Genomic DNA, 23,326 nt, shown 5'->3' with positions numbered 1-23,326 from the left:
TCAGATAGCTTGCGTGTATGTTCTCCAACTTTGTTATTTCTGTGATTATTTTGCTATTTCTAAAATTTGAGATGTGATTCTTTGTTTTCTACCCAAAAATCGTTGGTTAACTATTAATTGGTATTATTTTTATTAGAATAATAAATTTGGGGAGAGTTGAAAATGTGACAATATTGAGTCGGTCAGTGCATTAAAATATATATCTCTCCATTTAGGTCATAACTTAATTTTTTCTCAGCCAATATTTTGGTAGTGTGAGTGTAGCACTTTGTTAATTTTATTATTTTTTGTTTTTGATATTTTCTTTTTTTTTAATGTTTTATTTATTTTTGAAACAGAGAGAGACAGAGCATGAGCAGGGGAGGGGCAGAGAGAGAGGGAGACACAGAATCTGAAGCAGGTTCCAGGCTCTGAGCTGTCTGCACAGAGCCCGACGCAGGGCTTCAACTCACGAACCGTGAGATCATGACCTGAACCGAAGTCGGACACTCAACCAACTGAGCCACCCAGGCGCCCCTGTTTTTGATATTTTCATAAAGACATTATTACATCTTTATTTGCTAGTATATAAAACATTCTTACGTATGTTGTATTCTATACGCTTGCCGATTTCACTTATTTGTTTTAATATCTTTTATAGATTCCTTAGGACTTTTTACATATATATCATCTATATATAATGACATCTGAAATCTTTATGCCATTCCTTTCTTTTTCTTGTCTTACTATTCTGGCTTATTACTAGGAACTCCAGAACAATATTTAATAAAGGTGATAAGAACAAACTTTTGTTTGTTTGTTTTGTTCCTGATAAAAGTGGAAAAGTATTTAATCCCTCGATATTCAATATGATATGATTTTTGCATATACCTTTTGAGGAAGTTCTCTTCTATTCCGATGTTACTGAAATGTATATCATGAATTGAGGTTGGTATTGTTTTTTCCACCTCTTGAGATGTCCTAAATTCTTTTCCCTTTATCATCTAAGTGTGTCCAATTGCATTGAATATTTTCAAGTGATTAATTAACCTTAAATTTTTGAGATAGATTCCACTTCAACATGATATATTATCCTATGTGTTGCTGGAATTAATTTGCTAATTTTTTGTTGAAGATGTTTGTTACTATGTGTCTGTATTTTTTTTCTAATCAAGTATTGCCATCAAGGTTTTGATATTAAGTTTATGGTAGCCTAATAAAATGTGTTGAGAAATGTTCTCTCGTTTGTTTTCTGAAAAATTGTGCAATTTTGGTATCATTTCATCATTAAGTGTTTAATAGAATTTGTGGGTAAACCATCTGGGGAATTTTGTTATAAATTCAGTATCAGAATATACTGAATATAAATTCAGATTTTCTGTTTCTTCTTTTTATACTTTTAGTCTTTTGTATTTTTTCTGTTTCACATAAAAGTTGTCAAATATATCGGCATAACTTTTTCATGATGTAATATTTAGTGTTCATTAAAACTGTTGGCATAGTATAGTTTAATGTCTATAAAACTGTCCAAAATAACTTATAAAAGTATACTTAATATTTTACTACCTTATATAAAATTAAGAAATTTATAACACTAAAATTCCATTTTCCTTCTCTCCTTGTCTTGTGCTATTGGTTTAAAATAGTTTATTTTTACAGGTGTATTCAATTCAACAATACAATGCCATTATTTTAAATTTATTTTTTAATTTTTTATATAAATTCCAGTTAATACATATTGTTATTTAAAAATTTTTTAAATGTTTTTATTTATTTTTGAGACAGAGACAGAGCATGAGCAGGGGAGGGGCAGAGAGAGGGGGAGACACAGAATCTGAAGCAGGCTTCAGGCTCTGAGCTGTCAGCACAGAGCCTGACGCAGGGCTCAAACTCACGGAGTGTGAGATCATGACCTGAGCTGAAGTCAGACACTTAACTGACTGAGCCACCCAGGTGCCCCAATACATACTGTTGTTTTTAATTTAAGCAGTCAATTGCCTTTTAAATAAATTAAGAGAAGAAACAATGGTTTTAAATATTTACCCAGGGCTGGGTGGTAATAGCCAGGGCTGGGTAATTTACCCAGGCTGACTGGCTGACTCAGTTAGTTAAGCATCTGAATCTGGATTTTGGCCCAGGTCATGATCTCACAGTTGTGAGACTGAGCCCCAGGGGCAGAGAGAGAGAGAGAGAGAGAGAGAGAGAGAGAGAGAAAATCTTAAGCAGACTCCACACCCAGTCTGCTTAAGATTCTCTCTCTCCCTCTGCCTCTCCCCCACTCTCATTGTCTCTGTCTCTCAAATACATACATACATATATTTTTACCCATAAAAGCCTCACTTCTCCACTTCTCAAGCTCTTCATTCCTTTCTATAGTCCTAGGAACATTTTCCCTCAGCCCCAAATGCTCCATTAGTTGTTTTTTTGGTTTTTTTTTTTTCTCTCTTTGTTTTTAACTTTTTTTGTACAGCAGGTCCTGAAAACAAATTTTCTCAACAAAGTTTATCTTTTCTTTATGTATAAATATAAATCCTTTGCCTTTACTTTTGGAGTATTTTTTACTGTCCATACGAACCTGGTTTACAGTGTTTGTTTTTTTTTTAATTTATGTCAGAGGTGTCTTATCATTGTTTTCTGGCCTCCATTGTTTTTTATGTATATTTGTTTGACAGTATGCTTGATTATTTTTCAAATGTATTTTTACTGAATACAGAAATCTAGATTCACGAGGGTAGTAAGAAACTACCAAAAATGTAGTGACTTAAAACAACACAAATTTATTACCTTCCAGTTTTCTAAGTCAGAAGTCTGAAACGGGTCACACAGGGCTAAAATTAAGGGGTTGGAAAAACTGTGCTCTCTCCCGCAACCCCTAAAGAATCTGTTTCCTTGCATTTTCCAGTCTCTAAAGTCCACCTGCATTACTTGATTCTAAAGCCCACCTGCATTCTTCCATGTTCAAAGCCAGCAATGGCAGATGGATTTCTTCTCATAGCTCTTCTTTCAATCTGATCTTCTCTTCTACCTCCTTCTCCCCTTCTAAAGACTTTACCATTACATAAGGCCCACCTGAATAATAGGTATATCTCCCTATTTTAAGGTGAGTTGATTATCAGTCTTAATTCTGTTACCTCTATTCCTTTTCTGTATAACCTAACATGCAGGTTATGGAGATTAGGGCATAGATATCATTGGGGATCGTTATTTTACCTACTACAAAATGCAATTTATCTGTGGTCTACTGTTGTTCAATTTCATCAGTTTGAGTAAGGCATAGACACCTTACCCCCATATCTTTGTACCTTCTTCCATTTCTAGTAAATGTATGCTAACTATTCCTTCTGTGTACATTTGGTTTGGTCTCTTTTTCCTAACCAAATAAAGTCCTAACTGAAAACACATGCATGTATGAATGCATACATACATACATACATACATACATACATACAGAAATAAATGAGAAGTGTCATTGGTGAAACAGATCTCAGTGTTGTTTTCCAAAATACTTACCCACTGGGGCTAGGCAATATTATGTGTCAGAGAACAGGAATGGGAAGGGAAAAAAAAAAAAAAAAAGGAGAGTGATCAAGCTATAATTAAAGAATACAAAGTAATTGATAATATAGACAAAGGAAGACTGATTAAAAACACTCCTTGAGCAGGGCAGATTTTATTTATATCCTAAAATTTGGTAAGCCTAAAAGGAAGTAGTCAGCATTTGTAAGTGATCAAAGATATGAAAACATCTTATTTTATTTTTCTTACTCATATCCCCTTCGTCTTTGGAACCAGAAGCTAGTGCAGTGCTCGGCTTAAAGACTTTGTTAAATTTGCTAAATAAACCAGATATGACCTTTCATTTAAAAGAATCTAATATAATGAGTGAATTTAATCAAATACTATTTTTTTTCTTTCTTCTTCCTTCAAAATACATACCTGGTCATTTTTCATACTTAACTGCATATTAAGGTGTAAAATGTGTAAATTAACAATATCACCTTTTTTCATAGAACATGTCAGAATAATAAATAGCAACGTAATGTAATTGAAAGTGTACAGAATTAGTGGTTGGCAAACCCAGATTCTATCTTGGAAAGCATTTTTTTCAAAAACTAGCAGAAACATTTGTCTCTCTTTTCTTTCTTTTAAGAGAGAGAGCGTGAGCTGGGGAGGAGGGCAGATGTGAGAGGGAGACAGAGACAGAGAGAGAGAGAGAGAGAGAGAGAGAGAGAGAGAGAGTGTGTGTGTGTGTGTGTGTGTGTGAGAGAGAGAGAGAGAGAGAGAGAGAGAATCCTATCAGCACAGAGCCGAACATGGGGCTCAATCCCATAACCCTGGGATCACGATCTGAGCTGAAATAAAAAGTTGGATGCTCAACCAACTGATCCACCCAGGCACCTCTGAAACATTTCTCAAAGTAAGGTCATAATGCTGAATTTCCACACTTTGTCCTTAAAATTTCCAGAAATAATCTGGCATAGGTCAGTGATTATTGCTAACTAAAAAAATAAAGATTGCATTTTTTTACTTACAATGAGAAATTACTCACTCAAGCCCAGAATATTCTAAGTCTGAATGATCAATGACTTTTCTACATTTAGTCAAATGTATTTGGATAAATTATAGTCAGTAGGTTTCTTGTTAAGCATGAAATAAGGAAAGCAAGTTGAATGGGACCCACAATGACATTGTGCTGAGATGACCCAACATCCCTCTCACAATCTGGACAGTCTTGTCATTCAAGGTGAAGCACTTCCTTAAAATTTACTAAAGTCCTATGAATCTACTCCCTCATGAAGTTTGACCTTGTTATCAAAATAATAACAGTCAAGTGACTAGGATTCCCCCAAGGATAAATATTGTTTATCTTGATGTCCAGCCTTTTCAAGTCCCCTGGCTAAAAATCCCTTAATAACCACATCTCATCGATACATGTTTTATGTAGATATCAAAATTCATGTAAACAGCTTATAGTGAACTTCTAATTGCCAAAGCACTTCTGTATATTCTGAGATAAATTGCATCTGTGTGCTTTTATTTATCATTTTTTTATTCAAGGGATGAACCAAGGGGGGAGACAGTTAAGAAAGGCCTACTGTATAAGAAAGTTTTCTTTTTAATAACTGACAGTTTATAATCATGGGGCTCATGATAATAAAAAATGTAATGAAATATAGCTGGTTTTATCATTACATGTCACTTCTTTACAGGCAATACACTATATTCTCATCGCCTCATTCTGACATGGCTGCTCCCTTCACCCTGACCTTACTACTCCACTAGCTGATTCTTCTATTATTATTACTATTTTTAACTACCTCTCTTTTCTTTATGAGAACGCTTCTTATTTTACCACACTGTTCATAGATAACCATCAGCCAGGGTTCTGTCAGGAAAGAGAAGTCACTTTATGCATTTGGGGTATCAATGGTTTAATACAGAATTAGGGGTTTACACAACTCTAGGAAGAATAGAGGGAGTCAGAGAAGTTACCACTGAAGGTCAGGAAAGCTGACATGAAGGTCAGAGGGTCAACTGTGAAGATCCCATCCAGAAGACTAGAATGTGTGTGGAGCAACCTGAGTGCAGATAAGATCCTGCAGAGATGCATATGACTCTAAAGTAAAGGCTGATGGGGTGATTCCTGAGAGAAGCTATGACTGTCTGGTGAAGCTACTTTGTGTGATCACACAGCATGCTGAGAAAGATGGATCCCCTAACTTTCTGCTTCAACTATCAGACAAGTTCCTCTTGATCAACTCAAACCCCCTCATAGGAAAAGAGATTCTAGCCAACATGGTTTGCAGCCTTAGATCAGTGTGGTGGGGTGGTGCCCAGCCGACCAAAAGGTCTAGGACGGTTGCATAAAACACATTTTGCACAAGCTATCTTCATATTAGTTTTCAATTGTTCCCTAGAATATTGGGCTAAAACTCTTAAGGAGCATAGCTAAGGAAAGAGTTCTTGTTCAGTTTTAGACCAAATTCTACTTGGGTGTCTGTTTCTAGCTTCAAGGCCATTACTGCTGAATTCATAGTTTTTAAGATATGCACTTGTTTAAAATTTCATTTATAATAATAAATCAGATGTTTTTCCTCTTCCTCTTCACCTTTATCTATTTATGTCTTATCTATTACCTCTTATCTCTCTCAGCCTTAGCTGTGCCAGATCTATCCTTAATCCAACTTATGTATGAAAAAATTCACAACTTGGTATGCTTTCGTTTGTATGTTTCTCTGTATTCTTATAAAGAAATTATAGGTTCAAGTATAATATATACTATCTACACATAATATATAAATGTGCATTTAAATGTATGGTCCATATTTTCCATTTGTTTCACAAAAATGTAATTTTTTTATATAATAGTTCTCAGCTCCTTGTTTTCCTCCCTCAACTCTGTATCTAAGCTATTATTGATCGATGTCATTTATTGTAATGATCTCACTATACCACAGTATGACTAGACTACAAAATATTTAAGCACACTCTTATTACAAAATAGTCACTTTACATTGATTGATTGCCACTACAAACAGTACAAAGACATCAACATCCAACAGCATATGTTGCTGTATATTATTGTTTCCATTTCTAGGCATAGATTCCCATGGATCACATTTTTAGAAGGATGTACACTTAAAATTATGATGTTGCAGATGTACTAAGTTAACATGAGGTTGTATTTGAGGAGAGAGGATCCTTAACTCAATGACAGTGAGCATGACATGGGAACATAAAGACAAAGGTCAGCATGATGCATCTAAAAGCCAAGGAGCACCAATGATTGCCAGCAAACCACCAGAAGCTAGGAGAAGGGTCTGGAACAGATTCTTCCTCACAGTCCTCAGAAGAAATCAACGCTGTTGACACTGATCTCAGACTTCTAGCCTTCAGAATTGTGACAATACATTTCTGTTGTTTAAGACACTGAGTTTGTGGTACGTTGTTATGACAGCCTTAGCAAACAGATACACACATTGTATTTTCCTTTAGATGAAGTTTGCCAGATATACTTATTTTTTTTATTTATATATGAAATTTATTGTCAAATTGGTTTCCATACAACACCCAGTGCTCATCCCAAAAGGTGCCCTCCTCAATACCCATCACCCACCCTCTCCTCCCTCCCACCCCCCATAAACCCTTAGTTTGTTCTCAGTTCTCAACAGTCTCTTATGCTTTGGCTCTCTCCCACTCTAACCTCTTTTTTTTTTTTTTCCTTCCCCTCCCCCATGGGTTCCTGTTAAGTTTCTCAGGATCCACATAAGCGTGAAACCATATGGTATCTGTCTTTCTCTGTATGGCTTATTTCACTTAGCATCACACTCTCCAGTTCCATCCACGTTGCTACAAAAGGCCATATTTCATTTTTTCGCATTGCCACGTAGTATTCCATTGTGTATATAAACCACAATTTCTTTATCCATTCATCAGTTGATGGACATTTAGGCTCTTTCCATAATTTGGCTATTGTTGAGAGTGCTGCTATGAACATTGGGGTACAAGTGCCCCTATGCATCAGTACTCGTGTGTCCCTTGGATAAATTCCTAGCAGTGCTATTGCTGGGTCATAGGGTAGGTCTATTTTTAATTTTCTGAGGAACCTCCACACTGCTTTCCAGAGCGGCTGCACCAATTTGCATTCCCACCAACAGTGCAAGAGGGTTCCCGTTTCTCCACATCCTCTCCAGCATCTATAGTCTCCTGATTTGTTCATTTTGGCCACTCTGACTGGCGTGAGGTGATACCTGAGTGTGGTTTTGATTTGTATTTCCCTGATAAGGAGCGACGCTGAACATCTTTTCATGTGCCTGTTGGCCATCCGGATGTCTTCTTTAGAGAAGTGTCTATTCATGTTTTCTGCCCATTTTTTCACTGGGTTATTTGCTTTTCGGGTGTGGAGTTTGGTGAGCTCTTTATAGATTTTGGATACTAGCCCTTTGTCCGATATGTCATTTGCAAATATCTTTTCCCATTCCGTTGGTTGCCTTTTAGTTTTGTTGGTTGTTTCCTTTGCTGTGCAGAAGCTTTTTATCTTAATAAGGTCCCAGTAATTCACTTTTGCTTTTAATTCCCTTGCCTTTGGGGATGTGTCGAGGAAGAGATTGCTACGGCTGAGGTCAGAGAGGTCTTTTCCTGCTTTCTCCTCTAAGGTTTCGATGGTTTCCTGTCTCACATTCAGGTCCTTTATCCATTTGGAGTTTATTTTTGTGAATGGTGTGAGAAAGTGGTCTAGTTTCAACCTTCTGCATGTTGCTGTCCAGTTCTCCCAGCACCATTTGTTAAAGAGACTGTCTTTTTTCCATTGGATGTTCTTTCCTGCTTTGTCAAAGATGAGTTGGCCATACGTTTGTGGGTCTAGTTCTGGGGTTTCTATTCTATTCCATTGGTCTATGTGTCTGTTTTTGTGCCAATACCATGCTGTCTTGATGATGACAGCTTTGTAGTAGAGGCTAAAGTCTGGGATTGTGATGCCTCCTGCTTTGGTCTTCTTCTTCAAAATTACTTTGGCTATTCGGGGCCTTTTGTGGTTCCATATGAATTTTAGGATTGCTTGTTCTAGTTTCGAGAAGAATGCTGGTGCAATTTTGATTGGGATTGCATTGAATGCGTAGATAGCTTTGGGTAGTATTGACATTTTGACAATATTTATTCTTCCAATCCATGAGCAGGGAATGTCTTTCCATTTCTTTAAATCTTCTTCAATTACCTTCATAAGCTTTCTATAGTTTTCAGCATACAGATCCTTTACATCTTTGGTTAGATTTATTCCTAGGTATTTTATGCTTCTTGGTGCAATTGTGAATGGGATCAGTTTCTTTATTTGTCTTTCTGTTGCTTCATTGTTAGTGTATAAGAATGCAACTGATTTCTGTACATTGATTTTGTATCCTGCAACTTTGCTGAATTCATGTATCAGTTCTAGCAGACTTTTGGTGGAGTCTATCGGATTTTCCACATATAATATCGTGTCATCTGCAAAAAGCGAAAGCTTGACTTCATCTTTGCCAATTTTGATGCCTTTGATTTCCTTTTGCTGTCTGATTGCTGATGCTAGAACTTCCAGCACTATGTTAAACAACAGCGGTGAGAGTGGGCATCCCTGTCGTGTTCCTGATCTCAGGGAAAAAGCTCTCAGTGTTTCCCCGTTGAGGATGATGTTAGCTGTGGGCTTTTCATAAATGGCTTTTATTATCTTTAAGTATGTTCCTTCTATCCCGACTTTCTCAAGGGTTTTTATTAAGAAAGGGTGCTGGATTTTGTCAAAGGCCTTTTCTGCATCGATTGACAGGATCATATGGTTTTTCTCTTTTTTTTTGTTAATGTGATGTATCACGTGGATTGATTTGCGAATGTTGAACCAGCCTGCATCCCAGGAATGAATCCCACTTGATCATGGTGAATAATTCTTTTTATATGCCGTTGAATTCGATTTGCTAGTATCTTATTGAGAATTTTTGCATCCATATTCATCAGGGATATTGGCCTGCAGTTCTCTTTTTTTACTGGGTCTCTGTCTGGTTTAGGAATCAAAGTAATACTGGCTTCATAGAATGAGTCTGGAAGTTTTCCTTCCCTTTCTATTTCTTGGAATAGCTTGAGAAGGATAGGTATTATCTCTGCTTTAAACGTCTGGTAGAACTCCCCTGGGAAGCCATCTGGTCCTGGACTCTTATTTGTTGGGAGATTTTTGATAACCGATTCAATTTCTTCGCTGGTGATGGGTCTGTTCAAGCTTTCTATTTCCTCCTGATTGAGTTTTGGAAGAGTGTGGGTGTTCAGGAATTTGTCCATTTCTTCCAGGTTGTCCAATTTGTTGGCATATAATTTTTCATAGTATTCCCTGAGAATTGTTTGTATCTCTGAGGGATTGGTTGTAATAATTCCATTTTCATTCATGATTTTATCTATTCGGGTCATCTCCCTTTTCTTTTTGAGAAGCCTGGCTAGAGGTTTGTCAATTTTGTTTATTTTTTCAAAAAACCAACTCTTGGTTTCGTTGATCTGCTCTACAGTTTTTTAGATTCTATGTTGTTTATTTCTGTTCTGATCTTTATTATTTCTCTTCTTCTGTTGGGTTTAGGCTGCCTTTGCTGTTCTGCTTCTATTTCCTTTAGGTGTGCTGTTAGATTTTGTATTTGGGATTTTTCTTGTTTCTTGAGATAGGCCTGGATTGCAATGTATTTTCCTCTCAGGACTGCCTTCGCTGCGTCCCAAAGCGTTTGGATTGTTGTATTTTCATTTTCGTTTGTTTCCATATATTTTTTAATTTCTTCTCGAATTGCCTGGTTGACCCACTCATTCGTTAGTAGGGTGTTCTTTAACCTCCACGCTTTTGGAGGTTTTCCAGACTTTTTTCTGTGGTTGATTTCAAGCTTCATAGCATTGTGGTCTGAAAGTATGCATGGTATGATTTCAATTCTTGTAAACTTATGAAGGGCTGTTTTGTGACCCAGTATATGATCTATCTTGGAGAATGTTCCATGTGCGCTCGAGAAGAAAGTATATTCTGTTGCTTTGGGATGCAGAGTTCTAAATAGATCTGTCAAGTCCATCTGATCCAATGTCTCATTCAGGGCCCTTGTTTCTTTATTGACCGTGTGTCTAGATGATCTATCCATTTCTGTAAGTGGGGTGTTAAAGTCCCCTGCAATGACCACATTCTTATCAATAAGGTTGCTTGTGTTTATGAGTAATTGTTTTATATATTTGGGTGCTCCGGTATTCGGCGCATAGACATTTATAATTGTTAGCTCTTCCTGATGGATAGACCCTGTCACTATTATACAATGTCCTTCTTCATCTCTTGTTACAGCCTTTAATTTAAAGTCTAGTTTGTCTGATATAAGTATGGCTACTCCAGCTTTCTTTTGGCTTCCAGTTGCATGATAAATAGTTCTCCATCCCCTCACTCTCAATCTAAAGGTGTCCTCAGGTCTAAAATGAGTCTCTTGTAGACAGCAAATAGATGGGTCTTGTTTTTTTATCCATTCTGATACCCTATGTCTTTTGGTTGGCGCATTTAATCCATTTACATTCAGTGTTATTATAGAAAGATATGGGTTTAGAGTCATTGTGATGTCTGTATGTTTTATGCTTGTAGTGATGTCTCTGGTACTTTGTCTCACAGGGTCCCCCTTAGGATCTCTTGGAGGGCTGGTTGAGTGGTGACAAATTCCTTCAGTTTTTGTTTGTTTGGGAAGACCTTTATCTCTCCTTCTATCCTAAATGACAGACTTGCTGGATAAAGGATTCTCGGCTGCATATTTTTCTGTCTAGCACACTGAAAATCTCGTGCCAATTCTTTCTGGCCTGCCAAGTTTCAAAAGAGAGATCAGTCACGAGTCTTATAGGTCTCCCTTTATATGTGAGGGCACGTTTACCCCTTGCTGCTTTCAGAATTTTCTCTTTATCCTTGTATTTTGCCAGTTTCACTATGATATGTCGTGCAGAAGATCGATTCAAGTTACGTCTGAAGGGAGTTCTCTGTGCCTCTTGGATTTCAATGCCTTTTTCCTTCCTCAGTTCAGGGAAGTTCTCAGCTATGATTTCTTCAAGTACCCCTTCAGCACCTTTCCCTCTCTCTTCCTCCTCTGGGATACCTATTACACGTATATTATTTCTTTTTAGTGTATCACTTAGTTCTCTAATTTTCCCCTCATACTCCTGGATTTTTTTATCTCTCTTTTTCTCAGCTTCCTCTTTTTCCATAACTTTATCTTCTAGGTCACCTATTCTCTCCTCTGCCTCTTCAATCCGAGCCGTGGTGGTTTCCATTTTGTTATGCATTTCGTTTAAAGCGTTTTTCAGCTCCTCGTGACTGTTCCTTAGTCCCTTGATCTCTGTAGCAAGAGATTCTCTGCTGTCAGCTATACTGTTTTCAAGCCCAGCGATTAATTTTATGACTATTATTCTAAATTCACTTTCTGTTATATTATTTAAATCCTTTTTGATCAGCTCATTAGCTGTTGTTATTTCCTGGAGATTCTTCTGAGGGGAATTCTTCCGCTTGGTCATTTTGGATAGTCCCTGGCGTGGTGAGGACCTGCAGGGCACTTCCCCTGTGCTGTGGTGTATAACTGGAGTTGGTGGGCGGAGCCGCAGTCAGACCTGATGTCTGCCCCCAGCCCACCGCTTTGTCCACAGTCAGACTGGTGTGTGCCTTCTCTTCCCCTCTCCTAGGGGCGGGATTCACTGTGGGGTGGGGTGGCCTGTCTGGGCTACTTGCACACTGCCAGGCTTGTGATGCTGGGGATCTGGCGTCTTAGCTGGGGTGGGTAGGCAAGGTGTATGGGGGCAGGAGGGGCAGGCTTAGCTTGCTTCTCCTTAGGTGTTCCACTTCAGGAGGGGCCCTGTGGCAGCAGGAGGGAGTCAGATCCGCTGCCGGAGGTTTGGCTCCACAGAAGCGCAGAGTTGGGTGTTTGCACGGAGCAAGCAAGTTCCCTGGCAGGAACTGGTTCTCTTTGGGATTTTGGCTGGGGGATGGGCGGGGGAGATGGCCCTGGCGAGCGCCTTTGTTCCCCACCAAACTGAGCTCTGTCGTCAGGGGGCTCAGCAGCTGTCCTTCCCTTTGTCCTCCAGCCTTCCCGCTTTCCGAGCAGAGCTGTTAACTTATGACCTCCCAGACGCTAAGTCGCGCTTGCTGTCGGAACACAGTCCGTCAGGCCCCTCCGCTTTTTGCAAGCCAGACTCGGGGGCTCTGCTTGGCCAGCGAGCCGCCCCTCCGCCCCGGCTCCCTCCCGCCAGTCCGTGGAGCGCGCACCGCCTCGCCGCCCTTCCTACCCTCTTCCGTGGGCCTCTCGTCTGCGCTTGGCTCCAGCGACTCCGTTCTGCTAATCCTCTGGCGGTTTTCTGGGTTATTTAGGCAGGTGTAGGTGGAATCTAAGTGATCAGCAGGACGCGCGGTGAGCCCAGCGTCCTCCTACGCCGCCATCTTCCCTCTCTCTCTCAACAAATTGCCAGATATACTTATTAAATAAATTTATTTCCTCCACTGAATTGAAATGCTACTTTTTCATGTTAATTTTGAATTCATTACATATATTTTCTCAAATATACATATATAAAGAAATCTATGAATGTGCTCTCTATGTCACTGGCACATTCATCTATGTTCTAATACTAGTCAGTGGGATACTCTCTTTGGTAGTAGAGACTTTCCATATATTTTAAGATTGACATATCTTTGTATGTTCTTGCTATGGTCATTTTTTTTGATTTTGTGTTTTATTTTATATTTGAGACAGAGAGACAGAGAGACATAGAGACAGAGAGTGAGCAGGGGAGGGGCAGAGAGATAGAGACAGAATCCGAAGCAGGCTCCAGGCTCAACCTGTTAGCATAGAGCCGGACGCAGGGCTTGAACCCATGAGCAGTGAGATCATGACCTGAGCCAAAGTTGGATGCTTAACCAAATGAGGCACCCAGGCACCCCATTATAGTCATATTTTTAATGTAACCACATGCCACTTAAAATTCTTCTGAACAACTAAGAAAAATCTCTCTTGGGATTGTGCTTGGCAGTGCATTAAGTTTACACATTTAGAGACTAATTGAATTTGTTAAGATATTAAGTCTTTTGATTCATAAACATGTATTTGTCTAAATTTTATCTTATGTCCTTCAATACAGTAAATTGATAGATTCCATGGTTTTTAAATTAGTTATTTCCATTTTATTATATTTACAGAGATACTATTTGTATTATCAGTGTTTATATTACTTTTAAGCTTTGGATTTAGATTTATTGAAGGTGTCTTTGTGACCTCAGTGTCTTTTATGGTCAGTTACCATATTTTCTTTTTTTTTTTTTTTTAATTTTTTTTTCAACGTTTATTTATTTTTGGGACAGAGAGAGACAGAGCATTAACGGGGGAGGGGCAGAGAGAGAGGAAGACACAGAATCGGAAACAGGCTCCAGGCTCTGAGCCATCAGCCCAGAGCCTGACGCGGGGCTCGAACTCACGAACCGCGAGATCGTGACCTGGCTGAAGTCGGAAGCTTAACCGACTGCGCCACCCAGGCGCCCACCATATTTTCTATCCTCCAGCCTTACATTTAAATATAGATAGGTGATAGATAGATATGTGTGTGTATGTATATATGGATGGATGGATGGATGGATGAATATATAGGTAGATAGACATATATATTATATATGTGCACTTATTTAAGGCTCATTTTGTTGTTGTTGTTGTTGTTGCTACTGTTGCTGTTAGTATTTCTGGGACAGAGATACGTGTCTTATTATGAATATTGTTGTTGTGACTATGTCTCTTCATGACACACTATTCCAAATACATACCAGTGACATTCTTGTGACTTTCTGACTGAAGACTTTCTTCCTTTATGAGAGACTTATACCAAATAAGCAGCCCTCAGGGTAATGCCACATGTGAGTTGGAGTAAAAGTGCCCCAGGTACCTTACTCTTGTCGTGGCCTAACTCTAAGTTGTGTTCTACAGTTTCCCCTCTCAATAGGAATACACGCCAGTTGCCCACAATAAGCACTGATTACCAGACCCTTTATTGGCTTTCTTACTTTTCCTATGTTTACACACCTCTGTGGATCACCTCCAAACCACTTGGCCTCAAGTTATTGTCAAAGAGTGTGCTTCTTGTTTAACCCAATCTGAGACACTTTCTTTCTCTCCGTGCCCTGGCTTTGGTTTCCACTCTACAAAAGTTGCCTTTGTGTTAGATCCTCATTATGAATTTAAGCCTGTAGTAATATAAATTGTTATTCATTGCTTCCCTAACTGCTTTTTTATTTAACCCAAATCTTGTCAGTCTTCTAGATTCTAGATTACCTGCCTTTCTTCTTACTTCCTTTGTCTAGTATAACCAGGCCTACTGTTGTGGTGGTTGTTGTTTTTAATTTTCTGAATCTCTTTGTGTTTAGTGTGTCTATTTATGTCATACTACCAGATTTTGTTTTGTTATCCAATATGAAAATTATCTTCTTTGTTTTGATAGTTTAAGCCAAAGCTTTTGCATGACAAACAAATTTAGCCTCAGTTTTATCAAATAGTTTTATGTTCTATCCTTTTGCAATATTATCTGTTTTAATTTGTCTTTCTCACTTTTGGTTTATCTTTATGTAGTTAAGAAGATTTGTTTTTCTCTCACTCCCCGTCTTTTATAATTTATTAAATCTTCAAAACATTTAAACGTCACATACCATACTGTCACACACACACACACACACGTGCGCACACACACACACCTGTTAGTGCTGGTTGTAATCAAATATATATTCAGTGATAGCCACCAATGACTCTTCAGTAACTTTGGTTATTGGAAAACTATTCCCTGGTAAATTCCATGGGAATAGTGTTCCCTGAGTTCTTTCATGTTTATGATAGGAAGCCTGTGTCTTTTTTTTTTTTTTTTTTTAACGTTTATTTATTTTTTTGGGACAGAGAGAGACAGAGCATGAACGGGGGAGGGGCAGAGAGAGAGGGAGACACAGAATCGGAAACAGGCTCCAGGCTCTGAGCCATCAGCCCAGAGCCCGACGCGGGGCTCGAACTCATGGACCGTGAGATCGTGACCTGGCTGAAGTCAGACGCTTAACCGACTGTGCCACCCAGGCGCCCCGGGAAGCCTGTGTCTTTAATATTGCAAGTTGATTTGCCTGAATATAAAATACTTAGCCCACATTGTCTTTCTTTGATTATCCTACATATATTAGTCTTTTGTCTTACAGCAAAAAAACAGTGCTACCAAAAAGCCTGACATCATTATTTTAGCCTGAAATCAATATTGTTTCTCTCTTGAAAGCAACTTATCTTTTTTTGCTATGTGCCCAAAAGACTTCTTTTTTTCCATCTCCTTTTTTTTTTTTTTGAGAGTGAGAGACAGAGAGAGAGTCTGAGTGGTGGAAGGGCAGAGAGAGAGAGAGAGAGAGAGAGAGACCAGGGATCCAAAGCAGGCTCTGTGCTGACAGCAGTGAGCCCGATGCGGGATTTGAACTCACAAACCGTGAGATCATGACCTGAGCCAAAGTCAGACACTCAACCTATGGAGCCACTCAAGTGCCCCTCCATCTCCTTTGAAGTCCAAAAGTTTTGCTATAATGACTCTCAGTGTTGGCCATATGGGACAATTTTCCTAGGAAGCAGTCAGTTCAAGTCTTAATTTATCTCAGGATTTTTTCTAGAAATAATATAAAGATCCAGACCCTCATTTATTCCCAGAAGAGTAACCAGGAAAAATGGGTAAATGAGTATTCAAGACTGTGATAGTGAAAGAGAAGGCAGACTGGTTCTTTGTCCAAGTAACTTCTAGGCACACAAACTCAACTCATTTCTTTTATTTTTTCTGCAAGCCATTTTCTCCCTGGTGTTAACTTTTGTCTGCCACTTAAGCATGCCCTAAACTTCACTCCAACTGTCACAAAATCAAGTTGAATTTCACAAAGGCACATTTCTTTTCCCACTTATTAGTATTTCTTTCATTTGCATTTTATTTCATTGTATTTAGGTTGGTTTACGACAGTGCTATGATGTCCACTAAGTGATGCTTGTGAAATATGGACTCTCCTCCACTCAAACTAACTCAGTGTGTGCTCATCCCGCTAATATTTGGCACCTTTCTTCTTCTTATGTCATCTGCATAATTATTTATTTTATTTTATTTTTTAATTTACCCTGCTATATGCCTTTTAAGGGAAATAATTCCTTTTTTGTTAATTTTTTAAGTTTATTTATGTAATTTGACAGAGACAGAGACAACATGAGTGGGAGAGGGGCAGAGAGAGAGAGAGAGAGAGAGAGAGAGAGAGAGAATCCCAAGCAGGCTCCACGCTGTCGGCACAGAGTCCGATGTGGGGGCTCAGACTCACAAACCATGAGATGATAACTGGAGCCAAAACCAAGAGTCAGACGCTTAACCGAATGAGGCACCCAGGCGCCCCTCATTATGTATTTTAAAAAATATTCTCCTACTGACATAAAACTTCTTAGCATTTTAATATACAGATTTCCAAACACGCATACCCATATAAATAAATGATAAAAATCTCTAAATGAAACGCATAATGTATTTATAAACTCTATTCCTTTTTCTCATAATACAATTCACAAAATACATATATGATGTTATACTTGAGAAAGTCATTCCATTTCTCTGAGCCTCAGTTTCTTCATATATAACACGAGGGTTTGGCGGGGTGGGGCACCTGGGTTGTTCAGTCAGTTAAGCGTCAGACTTTGGCTCTGGTCATGATCTCAGGGTTTGTGAGTTTGAGCCCAGGTCGGGCTCTGTGCTGACAGCGCAAAGCCTGCAGCCTGCTTCAGATTCTGTGTCTCCCTCTCTTTTTCTGCCCTTACCCCATTATTGCTCTTTCTCTCTCAAAATAAATAAATAAATAAATAAATAAGCATTTTAATTAATTAATACATTTTAATTAATTAATACATTGTAATTATTTAACTAATTAAAATGAAGGATTTGTACCCTATTCCAAGGGGGTTGTGAGACTCTTCTCCCTCTCACAACATAATGAAGCCCCAGGAATTCCAAGGCTTGCCTCCCGTAACCAAACAACTCTTGACTTCTTCCTTTTTTATAATGGGATTCTGCAGAAGATTTCACCGAAATCAAATTTCTGAGACAAAAAAAAAAAAGTGTGAAAATCACAGCATTAAATAATTATAAAAATGATATCTAGATCTTAAAGATAAAAATAGAAGGTACAAGGAAGGGAGAAAGAAGAACATTTTCATGCTTTCTTTCTTGGTTTTATAAATTAATCCCCAATGAAATTAAATATTTTCTTCAGTATTATACATGAAACCATTAATGACCAACGGACAATAATTATTTCCTAAGAATTATATATGACATCGCTAATCTGGATAAAGAGAGGTTGTCGATGAGGAGTTTATTCAGTGTAACTCTCACGCTATGAGAGAAAATATAAAGGACTGATAATCAGCTCTTTTGCACCAGTACAATCACACTTTTTTATGCTGGATTTCTTCTGATTGGTTAAGTACCCATTATCTGTTAAATACTTTGCTTATCATCTTTGAAACCCAGACATGGCTAACAGAAGAGGGTCATCACTATGGACATCTTATCGTGGTGAGGAATAACCTGAGCATGTCTTTGTTTACAATTGAACATTTCTTTTTTGTATGTGTTTATTTATTTTTGTGTGAGAGAGACAGAGACAGAGAGCAAGCAGGAAAGGGGCAGAGAGAGAGGGAAACACAGAATCCAAAGTGTGCTCAGGCTCTGAGCTATCAGCGCAGCGTCGGATGTGGGGCTTGAACTCAAGGACTAGGCGATCATGAGTTGAAGGTGGACACTTAACCAACTGAGCCACCTGGGTGCCCCTATAACTGAACATATCTGATAATAGTTGCCTCTACTTGATGATTTACATACCTAAATTTCAATATGTAGCCTTTAGCCATGATATTAACTCATCCACTGCATAAAGATTAAAAATATGGAAAGGATGGAGCGCCTGGCTGGCTCAGTTGGTAGAGCATGTGACTCTTGATCTCAGGGTTGTGAGTCCATGCCCCACATTGGGAGGTACATATTACTTAAAAATGAAATCTTTAAAAAATGGAAAGGATGAATATAAAATTCTTAAGAGCATACCAGCTCTGTTTTAATTTTTATTATCATAGATAAGATGTTAGATAATGAAGGAAAATCTGTACATTAGCACATATATGTGCTATAATTAAGTATATTTTTTACCTGAAAAATATATTATAACCTATTGACCCTTTGCTAGTTTGGAGGGATACACGTCAGTAGTCTGTAATTGCAAATTAGAGGATTGGGCAAGAAAATTAAGACTAGTTTACTTTGGTTTGCCTGCTTGATTTTGCTTCACATAAGTTTCTATTTCCCCTTTAAAAACACAAACAGGAATACAAATAACTCCTTCTCGTGCTTTCTCAGTAGGTACTGTACTTGTCCCAGGAATGAACTTCAAAAATTAACTCTAGACCTGAATCATTAACTTCAGCCTTTCAAGTATTTCAGTCCAGTTTGAGAGTCCACATTTTCAGAGTTGAGTTATGGTGGCCATTTTGAGAAGATTATTTTGACCAAGAAGATGTTTTCCTATGGGAATTGTGATCAAGAAGAAATGTGGCTCAGATTTTGAGTGATAATGACCAAATCTGTCATACATATTACTCGATGATAAAAAATGAATAAAAGTTAAAGTGAATTGATTTGTTATTCAATGTTGTCAAAATGTTGCAGACATCAAAATAGTGAATCAACGTGGCAGACACATAAACCATCAGAACTCTACACAAATCATTCTACATACTGCCCCTGTACTCACTGAAGGCATGAGCATCTTATTCTATTGCTGATCTGTTCTCCTTACCTAAGGAATGTTCTACCTCTATCTTTTTCTGTACCTATTTTACACTCTCCCCCTGTCAAACTCAAGCTCAGATTTCATTCGTCTTCTTCATGGTAACTTCTCTATCCCCAATTACTCCAAGACCGCCCCAAAGATCTCTCTCTTCTTTTATTAATATAATACATATAATCTGCTTCAAATAATGTATAGTTAAATATAAAATTTATTTGGCTTTCTACGCACTTTAGCCCCTTTCCTCCAGCTAAATATTAGTTTTTTTAGACAACAGAAACTAGACATTCCTCTTTGTTATTCAACTACAAGGCAGGTGCTCAAAGAATATAGTTTGTTGAATATAAGAAAGAAAATAATGTCGCGACTGAAATTCAAACATTTCTCTATCATATAAGCATACAGATTATTAATATATGTAAATATTTCCATTTCCTTTGATAAATAGCTGCTTCCCCATATCCCACCTCCACCTCCTACCACCCAAGTTCTCTCTCATCCCCCTGGATGTTTCCCCTCGATCTATAAACTAAAAGTGTGACATGAGATACAAATGGGGGCTCCAAGCTCTCTGCCCCAGCCTCATTGCCACTGTCTGTTCTATTGAGTTGTGGCCATGATACAGCAAGGAATTTTACCACTGATTAATGTGTTATGTAACTTGAATCCAGGAGATAGTCTCTCATTCTGTAAAGAAATTTCAGAAATTTTATTCTGAAAGTAAGAGTCTATATAATCCTTTCCAAATTAAAAAAAAAGTGCTTTTAACGATGAACTCATACCATTTTCTAGCTTTTAATATACACTCTTTTCTAATAATAAACATAATGATTTTCTTTATTATGTATAGATGATGACACTGTTGCTTTTAACACCAACTAATGAGTTTCTTTTTCTGCCTTCCAGAAATTAATGACAATTAAATGAGTATATGCAAAACCAAATTATATTACATAAATTATTAATGTACCATTAATCTAGTATTGTGCTTGCATATTGGGTTCAAATATCTCTAAAATAACATATCATCATATAAATTTATCTTGGCTCCAATAATATGCCACTCTAGTTTTCTTTTTTTAAATTTTTTTTTCAACTTTTTTTTTATTTATTTTTGGGACAGAGAGAGACAGAGCATGAACGGGGGAGGGGCAGAGAGAGAGGGAGACACAGAATCGGAAACAGGCTCCAGGCTCTGAGCCATGAGCCCAGAGCCTGACGCGGGGCTGGAACTCACGGACCACGAGATCGTGACCTGGCTGAAGTCGGACGCTTAACTGACTGCGCCACCCAGGCGCCCCTGCCACTCTAGTTTTCAATAACAACAGTGAAAGCCGACCAAAACCAATGTGAAAATACTTATAAGTAATTGATCTAGAAACATGCAGCAAGAAGTAAATGAAACAATTTTTTTTTTTTTACTAATGGACATGTTGTGAATGAGGGACAATAATAGTATTATGACCCAAATACTTATCCTAAAATCTGTTATTGATCATAAGTCCCTTTTAAAATATCACTATGTTTTATATTTGATTAGTTTTTTTTCAATGTTTTTCAAGGACAATTTCCTTGTGAGTATAGTGTGAGGGCTATATGTTTTCAGGAAAACTTCCTAGAAAGCAAATTAATAAACTGGATTCTTCAGGAAAGGCAGCATTGTCATAAGTTAAGTAAAAAGAAGACTGTAGTCTATCTGATGCATCAACATGAGTGAAGACTGAAATCAGGATTAAGTGCTTTATGTCTTTTGTCCTAATTAGAAAGAGTGTCCAAGAAGAAAAAACAAAGATCAATAATTTTTGTTTTTAATTCTCAATCCCCATGATCTATTCATATTGCTTCTCTGGAATAAGAAGCTTCTACTCATGATACTTTGCCTCTACCACCGTAATAACACACATAGTAAAAACTTAGTTGTATCTATTCAATAGAATCACAAAAACAACTGCTGTTCATTCAATATACAGCATCCTCTGAATAGGGATGAGAGATATGATTATTTCAAAGGAGACTTCTGCTGTTTAGGTAGAGGTTAGATTCTGAATTAGTGAGGTAGATATTTTATTTATGTGCTCTCCTTTTTTAGATTTTCTGAGAATCCCTGCAAAACACCTGCATGCTCCAGAAACCGATTATGCTTTTCACTTATTACCTTTGCCAGCCATTTTGCCCAAATAGACATTCCATCTCCTTTAAGGTTCTGTCTTGCTTACAGCAACCATGACTGTGGCCATTTTCCTTTCTTCTTCCATTTACAATGGATACTGATGTATCATTTAATTCATTAAAGCACAGCCAATAAAAATATCTGGGAAGTTAACCTTACTCTTCTGAAGATTTGGAGATAAAATTACAAGGCTGAGAATGAATATATAAAACAGAATATTTGTGGTACATATTCTCTAAAAATGGTCAGTTACACATTCGGTCCTTGTTTGAGAACTCCATTATTCCCATAGATAGGAGTCTATTTCCCCTCCTCTTGAATATTAACTACACGTATGATGTGTTATGACCAATAGGATAGAATGGAAGTGACAATGGTATCAATTCTGGGCCTAGCCTTTAAGAGACATTTAGTTTCTACTCTCTTGGAAGCCAGCTACTATGTTGTCATAAAATCCAGGCTATCCTGCCACAAAGTGAGATCACTGGAGAGGTCCTGGAGGGTGAATCACATCAGGGAAAGAGAAGCTATGTGAAGAAAAGCTGAGAAGCCCCAGCAGCAGGCAGCACCATGGCCCGAGTGTGAATGCGATCTTCCTCAACATCCAGCCCCACACTTCTCCCAAATGAGTGCAGCTGTGCAATTGATTCCAAGGACGCCTCCTGGAACAGAACCACCCAACCCATCTACAGAATCATGAGTAATTATAACTCATTGTAGTAAATTATTAAGTTGTGGAGAAGTTTGTTATGCCAAAAGAGAGAACCAAAATGGTCTTTAATATCACTACCAACAGAGTCAATTTATCCTTTCATGGGTGGTCTCCTGCTTGATTTTTTTCTGTCTAAGCTCCAACTTCCCACTACTGTGTTGTAGAAGCCAGTTTACTTCTTGTGAGGAGGAATGAATCCTCTTGATTCTGAACTCACTCCTAGGAGCCTAGATTCCTAACTCATTGTATGTGTAGCCAGGATGCAAGGGTTTAAGAGCGCCTGGCTCCAGGGGTCTCAAACACCACTCACTGCTGACAAAATCCAAAGACAGAGAGACAAGAAGTGGGGAAACAAGAAAGAAATTTATTGCAGTGAGGCCAACACCTGGAAGGCAGCTGACTAATGCCTCAAAAACAATATATAAAATGCCAAAAATATTTCCAGGTTTATATGAGGAAAATCTGGGACAATGCTAATTGGGTACATGCAGGTGGGCAATGAAGGTCAAGACAATGTCTTGGAGACAATCACAGGTGGGGTCTTGCTGGCTCAGGGTCGTCCTTATTGCTTGGAGGGGTAGTTTCAGTTCACAGTGGAGGATGCTTTGCCTGCAGGGTCTTTTGCCTGAGTTAAGGAATAAGCTGGAGGAAAAATTTAATCAGAAAGCTTGGGGTCAGATGGACGTAGTTGAAGTCCTCTTTCAATTGTTTTTTCTTTTTTTGTTTTTTTTATTGTGACCAAAATACATGCAAATTCATGATTTTAACCATTTAAGCCATTTTAAATGTAAACATGCAAATTTTACCATTTTAAAATGCAGAATTTGGTGACATGAAGATTACACAATTGTGTGCAATAATCACAAGTATCTAGTTTCCGAATATTTCTATCACACCAAAAGGAAACCTCATTTTTACCCAGCCCCTAACAACCATTAATCTACTCTCTCCATGTATGGATTGGCCTTTTTTAGATATTTCATACAATAGAATCATACAATATGTGGCCTGTTGTGTCTGACCTCTTTCATTAGCATAATATTTTCAAAGTTCACCCATCTAACTCATTGTTTTGCAGAAAGAAAGAAAAAAAAAGAAAGAGAGG

The sequence above is a fragment of the Puma concolor genome, chromosome D2, assembly GCF_028749965.1.
Source record: "Puma concolor isolate L17-30 chromosome D2, mPumCon1.1.hap2, whole genome shotgun sequence".
Taxonomy (NCBI): Eukaryota; Metazoa; Chordata; class Mammalia; order Carnivora; family Felidae; genus Puma; species Puma concolor.
The sequence above is the reverse complement of the archived record's forward strand: the minus strand, read 5'-3'. Positions refer to the sequence as shown.